Consider the following 13,310-nt stretch of genomic DNA (forward strand, 5'->3'; position numbering starts at 1 on the left):
AAAGGTTTCGTTTGATATATGATAATGGAATAGGTGATTCAATGTAATGGATAAAGAATAAAATTGATCATTATTATTTCATTGTTTAGTTTGATTATCTTATGAAAATGAAACATATCATTATCTTTTGTTGATGGCTGATGGTGTTGGTAAAGGAGAGAATATAATGAAAAAAAAACAGAGGGAGTGGGGATTAATTTTGAGGTGTTTAGTGGGAATGATTTCTTGCTTAATAAGTGATATCATTTAGTTGGCCAACCATCCACCAATATTCTTGATTCCCTCATAATGGTCTATTTCATCTCGTATATGATTCCTAAATACTCATGCTATGTGCTAGTGTGTTAAAATTTGTAAGGCTCGTTTTCAAGTTTCGACGACATGTACATCAGTATATAACCCATGATAATGTGGACTATAAAGAATAATGTGTAGCTCATGGCGCACATATGTAATCTAACAAAGCTTAGTAATAGTGTGTACAACGGTGCAAGCGCACAATACTTCACATAGTTTTAGATGTGACATCATATGTTGGATTTTTAGAACTTCAGCTAATAAATGTTGTGTCCAAGAAACACACGATAACATGTAGTAGACTAGTGATCTTCTAGACAGCCAACGCGGTTATATCCTGTAAAAGCATGCGTAGAAAAGACTATAACCTGCAAACAATCAACCCATAAGTGAATGTGCTCTTATGGGAATGAAAATACGGTTGACAACAATCACGTGGTTCTCAGCAAGTTTATGAAAGTATCTTGAAACCTATTTGTGATTACATGTATAATATTTTGGATGCGTTAATACATGATATTGTAAGGCTCAATTTGTGTTCTATTGTGTTGAAAGATCCTCTATGGGAACACTTGAATATTGAGATAGTTGTTATAAAGGTTGTCACTGATTTTGACCAATGAGTTGTCATAGATCATGTAAATTTTGATGGTTAAAGGGATGTATAACATTATTAAAGAATTTAACATGTACGATAGACACACAAAGTAAAGTCAAATGTCATGCGGGCAACTAACATAACTTGGAACGCCAAACTCTAGTGTTTTCTTAAGCCATAAAGATTCTTAAACTTAATTAATTTTCATGCAATGATATTTTAGTCGATTTATACGAAACTTAACCAGAAAAGTTGAATGGTGTTAATAAGGTGGACTTGATTTCAACGAAAGATTACACACTAAAAAAATAAGTTTAAACTATTAAATTGCAATGGTTACTTTTGGCAAACAACAAAGACAAACACCACAATCTACTTTATCAACACGATGGGATTCTAATACATGTTTTTACCTTTTTAACTATGAAAGTGATAAAAGTACAAATTATTTTAAACATATCTAAAATCTTCCACCAAGGATTCATTTGCAATAAATAAGTAAATGAAAACGACCATATGGGGTTTAGAGATTACAATATTAGTACACAAATTTTGTGAGCTGTGTAGCGGATGACGCAACCAAGCGATTCTCTTTACACGTACCAACATTGAGCATTTACTCTTTTAAGCGGTGCTATCCAACGAACCCGATTTGGTAAAATGATAACAAAACAAAGAATGTGATAAATGAGTTTTCTAGATCGTTTCTTGTTCTTTTTGTTTGAAGGTGATCATTCTATATATTCTGGTATTGCTTAGTATCAAAAGACATAATACAACCATGCAAGAAATACCTACAATCTCTATGTAGCCATTTGCTAAATAAAAAAAATTCAAAACTGAATTCTCAATGGAAGTGGTAAGAGATTTTTGACAAAGAAAACTAGAAAAAACACCCTCACTTAACACTCATGTTCATCCAACTCTTCACCAAACAAAAAGAGGTGAAACCAACTCTTTGTGCTCACCCGTTGTCCAATATAGTTTCATTTGTGCTTTCCTCTGCTTTGTGTGCTATCTTAGTTTAAGGCTTTGGGGGCCTGTGTTTGTGGGAGCTAAGGCACATTCACTACCATCGCAGTCTGGGTGGGTCCAACTGGGAGGTCTTTCCATTTTTCTTATACTACATGACCACGGGGAATCTTCGCGTGGACAAAGAGAGAAAAGAGAGGGCTATAGGTTAACCTTATGGTTATGGATAGCGTAGCGTAAGAACGTGATAGGAAATAAAAATGCTCAATTAAGCTCTCAAGAGATCCTACATCCTTATTGAGCAGGGCTAGTCAGCGCCTTCTCTTAATGAAAGAAATGGTAACCATCTTTTCTTTTTCTTTAAGGAGGATGGGAACGTCTCTTTTAAAGCTTTAGTGCGGTTTTAGCGGGTTGTTGTTTCAAGTATGTCGTTTTATTGGTATGACCTCACCTGGCACATTAGCGGATTCACCTACAGTATCAGTTCCAATCCAAGTGTGACTTCTGCCTCGACAACACCAGAATGAAACAATACCATTTCTACAATCTAGTGTTAGCCAACGATCGCTAGGACGCAGTGCATCAACCAAACCCTTTTGACGTGAGGTTCCTTTCTTCAAGGCCGATTTGGGGGGTCTTTTTCAATTGTTCACCCGACAAGTGTGTATTCAATACGTTTTACTCACGTTGCAAGTGCTTCCTGAATTACAGCCATCCTTGATAACCGTTTGAGAGTTCTAGCATGACAACGACCTTAAGGGAAGGCGGTAGGTGGCCACGGTAAACAGCTTGCCCAATTGTGCATGCCTTATAAAAGTTCCATTCGTTGTGATGCGACACGACGTTAGAGCGAGCTCACCCAAAATGATTTTTACCGTTCAAAGTCAAGATATTTTTTAGCAAGTATGTTGTCGCTTTTAGCCTAAAAACTGGCACAATGACACCTTTTGTTATTATTAAAGCCTGGTCAAAAATCACACTCTTTCACATGGAATCAAATATAAGATTATAAAAGACTACATACAATAGAGAATAATGCCTTTTTTCCTGCGTTTTAAGACTTTGAAATCATGAGAAAAAAGAGAACCAAAAAACTAATCAAACAAGATACATACAAAAAGAAGCCTTTGCAAAGCCCATTAAAGCATATTCAATAGAAACATAAATCGTCTTAAATTGGGCCGGGTCGGGTTAATATAAACCAAGAATTGTTAGAACATCATCAAAGAAATAGGATCTATCATATGTGCTCTAGGTGAATTTTTATTAAAACAATGTTTTTTGTAGTTACTTATTCTTAAGGTACTATCATGCAATATCTGAAATGACAATATCTATTAATTAATTTCAAATATTCCAACAAGATTCAAATAAACAAATACAACAATTCATAAATAAAACAAATAAGACAAAATCCAGGTTTAATCTTGATATCTTCTTTCTAGCATAATAAAGCCTAAGTTTCTTCAAAATATCCTGATCAATTAAATCATTCGGTGACCTGCATATGCTTTGAAAATATAAATAGGTTTTGTCAATACGAGGTTGAGTGAGTAAAACACGAGTTAAGTGAAATATATAATAAATAAAGAAAGATGCAAACTGTTCATGTGATATAAACAGTAAAGCCATCGCACATAAACAATTCAACCAAACAATAAAGATAGGGCTAAACCATTGCCATACAAATGGACACTGGTTACCAAGATAGGACTAAACCGTTGCCATAAAAATGGACATTAGTTACCAAAGATAGTCGTATGATCATACTATAATTGATGGACCTCTCCAAAATACAATCAAATAAAGCAAATAACAAGTTAAGCATAAACTGATATACACACAAGGATAAACAGTTGCGGTTTTGAATACTAGATAATAGATAAATACTGTAACTACGCATATGTCCCCAAAAGGATTTAAAATAAGTAAAAAGTGGAGTGATTACTCACCTTAGTAAATAAGCGAGGAGACAAAGGTTTGACAAGATATAAAGGTAGATTAAGCTCTTCGAGAAAAACCGACGAGATATCCTAATAAAGAATAATTGCGGAAACGAAAATAATGAATGACTAGATATAGATTAGGGAGTTTTAATGATCGAGTATATTATTATGGAAGTTAAATATTACTTATGCTTATTATCAAATTTACTGCTTTTCTCTTATTTATCAAATCTTTTAATTACAATACATACATAAATATAAATGAAATCCTTATAAAATAAATATATGTTTATAAAAAGAGATTGTTTTAACCATTTAGTTTAAATATAATTAGTGTATTTTTAAATCATATTATACTATTTTACACACACACACATACACATATATATATATATACTAGTTTTTATCCCCTGTATTACGGGGGCTGTTTTATATTGTTTGTTCTAATATTTATTTATTTTTTGAATTTATATTTTTTATTGTATGAAAGTTAATAATATACTTATGGTTTGATGATAAATTGTTTCACAAATAAATGAGATGTTATAACCCGGTTGAAATGTTATATGGTTTTGATGAGACTCAAAACTCGTTTATAATTTTTACTATAAAATTCGTTTTTTAATTATAAATAATATTTATGAAAGTTAATAATATACTTATGGTTTGATGAGACCCAAGATCCGTTTATTTTTTTTACTATCACATTGGTTTTTAAATTTAAATAATATATATCTTTTTTAAAATAAATCATATATTAATTTTTATTATATCCTATTTTATAGGATTTTTACATCAATAATTTGGTGAAAATAATTTTTAATTTAATGAGATGTTATAACCCGTTTAAGGAATATCTTGGTTTGGTAAGACCCATACCCATGAATTTGGGTCAATTGCATGAGAAGCCTTCATTTAAAAATCAAGCAAATCTGGTGACTTCAAAAAACGGGGGAGCGACCACATCGCGACACGTAGGATTTTTATATCTTCGTTTATATATATTATAGATGTGTGTGTGTGTGTACATACATATGCATATATACATACATAAGCTTTTTAGTAAAGGTCCGGAAAAACTACTAGTTAATATGTCGGTTTTAAGAAAAAATATAAATTAATTACAAGTTTATAATGTAATTTAATTGATCAAATATGTTAATATAATGGTTTAAATGGATTAAAAATGATTAATTGAACGAATAGTGGATGGCTCAAACGAACAGAAGAATAGGCTGCATACGGTGATGATAATCTAATCGAGTTGAGGGTTTATGACGACTAGGGTTAGAAGATTGAGACTGCAAGTTTACTTTGATTATAATCATCGATTACTTGTATAACGAGTTCAAAATAGTATCGGCATAGCTATTTAGGAATACGAATTATAGTTTGATTGAATTAACTTAATTAAGAGGTCGGTTAGGCCGAAACAAGTAAGTATAATACGAATTTGATTCAATTGTATAGGGTTGTGTTAGGGACACCCCAAACACCCTTAATAGGCGGCCTAGAGTGCTATATGCGGCCTATTAAGGGGTGTTTGTCTTATATGGTGTACTCGATAGTCCTAGGTTGTCACATATAGGCCACATATAGCAGTGCCTATTGGTCCAGTTTGAATAATATTAAATAACAGTAGTACTAAATATTAATATTAAATAATAATGATAATAAATAATAATATTAAATTATAATAATAATATTAATAAATAATAATAAATGATATTAGATATTATAAATAATAATAATAATGAATAAATAATAATAATAATAATAATCTATATCTATATTATATATAAAGGAAGAGTGATGGACAATGAAGGTAATTTCACAATTGCATGATGAGGACAAGTAGAGATGGGCAAAAAAACCGGTTGGTGAACCGGTTCAACGGTTTAAACCGAAAACCGGTTTTTAGAAAAACCGGTTATTTAAAAACCGGTTTGACCGGTTTAGTAACCGCCGGTTCGTATATCGGTTACAAGTTCTTGAGAAAAAACCGGTTACTGAACCGGTTATGGAAAAAACTGGTTAATTTTAAAACCTGTTATTATGAAAAAAATCGGTTATTAACCGGTTATTTTAAAAAAAAAACCGGTTAATTAAAAAAACCGGTTATTAACCGGTTCTAACCGGTTAGACCGGTCCGAGTTTTGCACCAAAAAAACCGGTTAATAAACCGGTCCGGTTATTTAAAAACCGGTTTTTTTCCAGGCCAAGAAAAACCGGTCCGGTTATTAACCGAACCGGTTTTTTTAAAAAAACCGATTTGTGCACCTCTAAGGACAACATGGACATTTCATAATTGGGCATGAAAAGTAATTTACAAATACATGTATTCGTTTTTAAAGCGTTTGGTGCAAGTTGACAAAGCTTCGTGTTATCTAAAATTATTATTTGTTTAATGTATGTGGTTACTTATAATGAATTGTTTTGTGTTTCACCCCTACTACCTCTTTTTAAATTAAACTTATCAGTTGATGATTCAAATATTTGTTTAAATGGATGATTCTTGGTATATTACTATGTTTGATAGCTAAAAATTAAAATTTTATTTTCTTTTCTCTCTCTCTCTCTATTTCTTTTTTTTTGTCGCGTCACCCGACTTAAGACGATATAAAGTTCAAATTACATACGTTTTCATTTTTCTTCTGAACAACAGCAACACGTTATCAGACTCCAACGCTTAAACTTGTAACTTCAAATTACGTTGCACCTATTTTACATGTTGAACAAAATTGTTAATAAGATAACATATATAAATGTAAATTATTTAAAGAATGACAAGTAACTTAATACATAGACATATTTAGAAAACGTAAGGGTTATTTCTGTATAATATTGTTTATGTCAAGATACTTGGCATTATTATTTATAAGAAATGGAGCATGGCTAAAACTACACGACATAAACCTTCTTATGATCCATTTAACCCGCATAAGTCGACGTGTTCATGTTGACCTGTTTGGCTCAATTAGTTAAACACGACGACCCGCTAACCTGCTTATGACCCATTTAACCCGTTTTTTACAACTTACCAACTAGATTCACATGTTTACAACATGGTTATTATCTGTCAACGCGCAATGTTGTTATCACATTTAAATAAATTAATTAAAGGGATCGTGTTTGGGCTGCATGGTTTTAGGTGAAGCTTCGTACCTTAATAGCCACCCTTTGACATTTTTTCACAAACTCAGCTAGCTTGTGGTTATTCTCAATGGAATACATCTGCTCAATATCTATATAATCCCTCAAAGGAATGCAAATTGGAGTTTTAATCTACACAAACAAAACCATATTTTTTATTAATATATTTGGTTGAATGCTTCATTCATGGAAAATTAGCTAGCTGAAAAAATTAAAAACTAATTTTCTCCTCTCTTTTTTTCCCTTAACGCGACTTAAGCCTACATAAAGTCTATTGTTCTTGTGCATCGCCCCAACACCCTTCCTATCATACTTTGCAAGTAACATGAGGCTCATAATATTACCACATCATACACATATCGATTAAATAATGTTTCACTATTTTATAAAAACTATTCTGACTCATGTATAACGCCTTGTGATGTAGATACGAATATACATGGAAGGCATGCCTAAAAGTGCAAAATCATGCACCAAATCCACGCACGGACCTCGTATGATTTCGATTCAAAAAGTCCATTCGGATATACTTTTGTCCGACATCTTAGTAAGGATCCAATGCAAGTGTTTAGGCTGATGTAAATTGTATGCAAAAAATGGTTCTCATTACTTTCAGCAAAATATTTTTACGATAATGCATTGTCGCTACTTTTAAAGAATTTACAACCAAAAAAATCATAGTGCTTGGCAAACCATAGTCTATCGCTTACTTTAGCATACCGAGATCCTGTGGCAAATACTATCGTTAGACTACCATGCGTGGCAAATCCTTGGCCTCATATGTTTATATTGTCGCAATACTGAAACTTGGTCACCTAAACCCCCTAATAAACGCTATACAACTCTACATAGCACAAACACTCGAGGCATTTTCAACACACGATCTGATACTGTTGGATTGCACTTACAACATTCAAATGAATATACCCTCCTACATGTAAAGCGTGGCCATTATAAAATAAAATTATACAAGTAATCACCAGAAACAGGGGTCTGGAAAATAGTTGTAACCCTAAACGAATATCAACCGGGAACAAAGGACCATCAATGGAAAAACAGAATATTCATTAACAGAGTTTTGTACTTTGTTGTGAAATCCACATATCTAAGGTGGCGTGCTCTGTTGTTGACTTTTGATACTCACATGGAGAAAATTAATACAACTGACGTGTGCTGCGCGTCTTGTTAATTTATGAAAGATGGAATGATTTGCTTTTGCACAGAATCGTGTTTTAAATTTATAAAAGTGATTTCTACAAAGACTAAACACACACAAAATAGGCAAGTGTACCTATCGTATATGTAGAATAGTATTGGTAAGAATCAAGTATCGATCCGTGGACACAAAGGTTTCTAATAATAAATCGTCGTGTTAATTCAATCGGGAGTTTTAATCATTTTTGGGGTTAATTTTGAACTTTATATAAAATATAAATACTTATATATAATATATAGGTGACCAAGAAAAGAGATTCTAAATGAGTTGTTCAATTATGCGAAGGTTACCATCTAAGATCAAGAATCCACTCCATTTTAACATAGATAATTAATATGTAGACATGTGATTAACTTGCCGTAGCAATATATGATAGATAACTCCTTAACCCAAAGTGAGCATCTTCGGCACTAAGGAGATAGTATGAGCATTTTAAAGTCTACCCTTTCCTAATGTCAAACCATCTCAATGATGTCGATTTAAGTTAGCAAGTAGTTTTGTAAAGTATAAAGATTAGGATTGACTTCGATACCATGAAAACCAATTTCTAACAACTTCGGGTGGTTGTAGTTAACTCACACAACCTTCCCTTGGTTGATTTAAGTAGGTTATAATTACACATTCTATTAACATATGATTTCTTTAGCTAATTTGATATCCTAAGCAAAGCCATTTTCGGATTACCAAGGTTTAGAAAAATACACCATAACTTATATCTCATCATTTCTAAGTACAATATAAGGATCCATGTTTCGATAATGTATCAAAGTGTTTCTATATTTCAAGAACATGAATCGATCATGAACGATTGCCAATGAAATTGTCAACCACCAACTTTGATTTAGTGATTTAAGATGGTGAAACATTTCTCATCAAAAGATAATTGTAATATAACCATGTACTTTACTAGACTACATCACATGTCTTGATTAATTATCAAGTAAAACAAAGCTTCTTCATAGATTTTAGATGGTAAAAGGAGTTTAGCTCATAATGAGCATGATGATGAACATTAAGATGATTGATAATAACAAATACATGATTAAACTTAGAACAATCTAACGTAGATGAATCCTTCTTCTTAATGATGGTGATGATAGTTGATGATGATGATTAGTGGTGATGACCTCCAAACCTTCAAACTCTTCACTAGATCTTCAAGGTGAGTGTTAGTGTGTGTTTTTATAAGTGAAAACCGGAGAGAATTCTTTTCAAGGCACACTTGATGAATGCAACATGATCCATTATTTATAGGCAATCTGGAAGGTGAAGCACGGCCCCGTGCAAGATTTGCACGCCCCCGTGTTCTTTTATGACATGTGCCAGATTTGTTTTCTCTTTTGTGTGAGCTGGCAACGGCCCTGTGGTTAGCAGGCACGGCCCCGTTCTTTTAATGGCATGTGCTTAATTCATTTTGTCTTTTCTGTTATTCCGTCCACGGCCCCGTGCTTTTGAGGCACGGCCCCGTGCTTTTGTCTTTTCTTGTACCAGAAGCATGGAGGCGTGTTTCTTGAGACATGGGGGCGTGTTTCTTTATTTTCTTGTGTTTTCTTCTGTTTTTATTCGTCCTTTTGCCTGTTTCTTCGTTTGAGGTTTGGTTTCACCTGAAATTATGTTTTAATATGATAAGTAGTCTATTATGCTATGTTATAATTTGCAGTTTTTTGAGATTATTTGATGCCGAAAATATGTATATTTCTATGTACATCAAACATCCCCACACTTGAACATTGTTTGTCCTCAAGCAATCGTCTTATAAATATTCTTTAAAAACAGCAACTTCAGACTATACTTATTCCTTAAGCGAGCTCCAAGAAGATGAAACAAAATAACCAATCTTTATGTTAGTTACAAATAAGAGAACTTTTGTTTTTATGAGCTTCTATTTATGCGAAACGTCACGTTCTCGCAATGTTCACTCACACTCGGTTTTCATATCTGATCATACCTGTGATTTAGGTATGTGAACACTCTTAGCCAAAATGCAACTTGCGATAAATAGGCTTGTAACAAGTTCAAATCTCCACCTTTTGAAAAGTTGCATAGATTAGAAGGTAAAAGGGGTTCTGGTTTGGTGTGAGTAGGGATTGGTATTTTGTGTCGGTTCAAGGTTTAATGGTAAATACAACTCTGTTGTTTGTCGGGAGCCTTGAGATGTCTTCATTGGTTAGCTCTTTTTTTTTTATTATATACCTAATGACTCTTTTAAGGTTATATCGTCAAGACCGGTTTTGTCGATGATGTGTATCAGTTCTTCCTCAATCATGTTTTGAATATAGCTTCCAACTCTAATGGATCGTTCGGCTTTGAGCCTAATAGCCCCCACCCTCATTAGTTCGGTATATTCATGCTGAGACTGAGTTTGACTTTTTCTACATCTTCTTTCGTGGGACCAGTTTTCGCAACCTAAGCATCGTTCATATCTTTTGCTCTTCTTTTCATTGCGTTTTTGGAAATTCCATAGAATGATGGCATTTGTTCGTTTTGGCGCCACTTTTTTCTCACCTCATTGCTAAAGAGAAAGATTCTCTCCCTAAGTTCTGGAGGCAACCTAGGTTTTGTGAAGTGTATGCAGCAAAGGAAATTGAAATCGAAAGAATGTATTTCCAATTCTTTAGGGTTTGCCGGTAAAAGACCAATGTTGTATTTTACCGGTAGAAATGGATAGGGTGATCGGATTTTTGTAAATTGGTGATGGTTTTGATGGAGTTGTGTAAATCTTACCCTCTTCTTTATGCAACACTTCGTGTAGTCTTGAAATGGATAATTGCGACAAGTTCTAAATCACACGAAACATATGACCCACTCAAAGCTTCCGAAAAAAATATTTATATGGCATGAGGTTTATCTCATAGTAACGGAGGATTTGGGTATTAAGGCCATATTTTGCATAAACTTGTTCTCAATATTACAAAACTTCTTCTTACTTTTTCACTTTTATAAGATTAGTTATTTGCAAAAAAATTTCTTGGTTTTCTTTTTAGGTTTAGGATAATCTTTTGTTTGCTGCAAAGATATATTTGTTTTAGAAAGTTTTTATAATTAATTGGATAAACAATTTGATCAAGTAATTCCCCTCCCCACACTTGAATCTCACATTGTCCTCAATGTGATAAGATTCATGAAAATATAAAAATTCTAATTGAGTATTATGGGTTAAAATGGAGAGTTACTTCCCTACGGGTTAACGAAATTTTGACAGAGCGTCCCCTGTTTTTCGTCCGTTTTCCTGTTTTTTTTAACCTGTTTAATGTAAAACTGCAAACAACCACAAACAACCAAGCATAAACTACTGAAAATTGGGTATGGAATCATCCATCCCCTTGCCCTATCGGGCTGAATAAGTACCTACATACTGTCTTAGGCACCCACGGCGATAATAATATCCAAACCAACAAACACAAGTAAGCAAGTACAACGAAAAGTAAATTGTTTAAAACACACATAATAATAAGTTCATGAAATACTACCAACCCGTGCCCGTGCCCAACCAACCAGTGCCGCCAGTCATCAGTTACCCGCATCCGGGTCGAATGGTCCCCACTGCCTCCATGCGATAGCCCAATCGATCGATCTCTCGCCTCGTCTCTACATATTCGGCTGTTCTCTGTGCATCTGAGGCAGCCATCTGTTCTGATATCCTGTTAAACGAGGCAGTAGTGTTAGTTGAGAATTGATCAATAAGCCCATATAAACCCTCGAAGGAGTATCGGCTATCATGTGATGAACTGGGGCCGGCCCCTGAAGATGGGCCTGCTGTCTGATAGTAAGTGCGGCGGCTGTGTTGTCTGGGCGGTGATTGTCGTCTGTCATGCACATGCTGTAGCATCATCTCTGACGGGTCTTCTGGGTCCCAAACCTGGTTGTTCATGTCACAAAATCTCCACACACCCCGGATGATTTCCTGAACCATATTCATGCTCTCACAGTACTCGAAGTTGAGAGCGATTGTGCCTGGGCTCAGAGTTCCCTCAGTGTCTACACCATAAGTCTGGTAGAGGTTGTAAATCCATGGGCCACCAAAAATTGGTGTATTTCCTTGGGCAGTAGCATTGGACATGAAAAGTTTGCAGAAAAGCATGGTGATATTGCATGGTATGTCGTTTTTCATGCAGTATAACGCCCAAAGATCTTTCAGGTTCACAACCCCTTCACTTCTTCCTCGAGCTGTGACGGTATGACTTAGCAGACGGTGAATGTATCTCATCAGTGGGTCACGCAGTGCTGTGCTTTTGGAGATGTTTGGCCTGTATATTGTTGTTCCATAACTCAGTTGTTCCCAGGCTTCTTCCCTTATTGCACCTGCTATGGCCGCATCATCGTCACCTTCATCTGTGAATGTTGTTTTTGCTTCATACCAGATGTCACTGTCGGTTTCTTCGTCCGTGTAAATACCCATATCAATCCCAAGTTGAGTAACAGAAGTTGTGCGCCAAATACCCCCACAACGAAACTCGATTGCCTTAGCATCCCACATATCAAACTTTTTCGTCCTATAGTTGAACGTGGCTAGGAACTCATTTGTTAGTTCTGTAACTGAAGCCCCTGTTTGATTGAAAACTCGTTTCCAAGGCTCAGTCAGAATGCTTTGATATCTTAACATTGATTCACGTTTCGCAGGGTGGTTTCACACACACGGAAGTGGGCTTCCGGAATTCTGTTGTTGAGAAATACCAATCTTTCGTTTGCCGCACGGTCCTTTCTGCTTCGATTTCTGAAGACAAGGAATGCATGGAAATCATCACCATACTCAGCCATCTGTAATTTATACTCTAATTAGTCAAAATATACGAAAATTTTGCATTTTTCTGAAACATAAGGTAAAGCACGGCGGCGTGCTTCAAAAGCACGGTACCGTGCTGTAGGTTCTGAGTCAGTTTCCTTTCAATTTTGACTTTTGTTGACCACGGCTCGTGTTGTTTTGTGCACGGCTCGTGTTTTTAATATTGATTTCTAAGTTACTCAGACTCGTACCTTCGTTTCCAACCGGGTATATCAAGCGGGTTTAATGGTGGGTCGTGTATTTGAGTAAAAACCCAAAACCCGATTCGTTTCTTTCAATTAAACCTTAACCATCAATTAATTAACAACCTATTCATCATATTTAGGCCTAGTAACCCGTACCCTT

The 13,310-nt window shown here is 34.7% G+C and overlaps 1 protein-coding gene across 1 annotated transcript in view; it reads right to left on the reverse strand.

Moving 5' to 3' along the window:
* The window catches only part of LOC143558843 (uncharacterized), a 51,893-nt gene that overhangs the window by 19,785 nt on the left and 18,798 nt on the right, over positions 1–13,310 (reverse strand). The gene's annotated exons all lie outside the window — the stretch shown is intronic.

Source organism: Bidens hawaiensis, unplaced genomic scaffold (genome assembly GCF_021521415.1).
Source record: "Bidens hawaiensis isolate Kalapana, Puna unplaced genomic scaffold, B.hawaiensis_p1.1 tig00001087_1, whole genome shotgun sequence".
In the NCBI taxonomy this organism is placed as follows: domain Eukaryota; kingdom Viridiplantae; phylum Streptophyta; class Magnoliopsida; order Asterales; family Asteraceae; genus Bidens; species Bidens hawaiensis.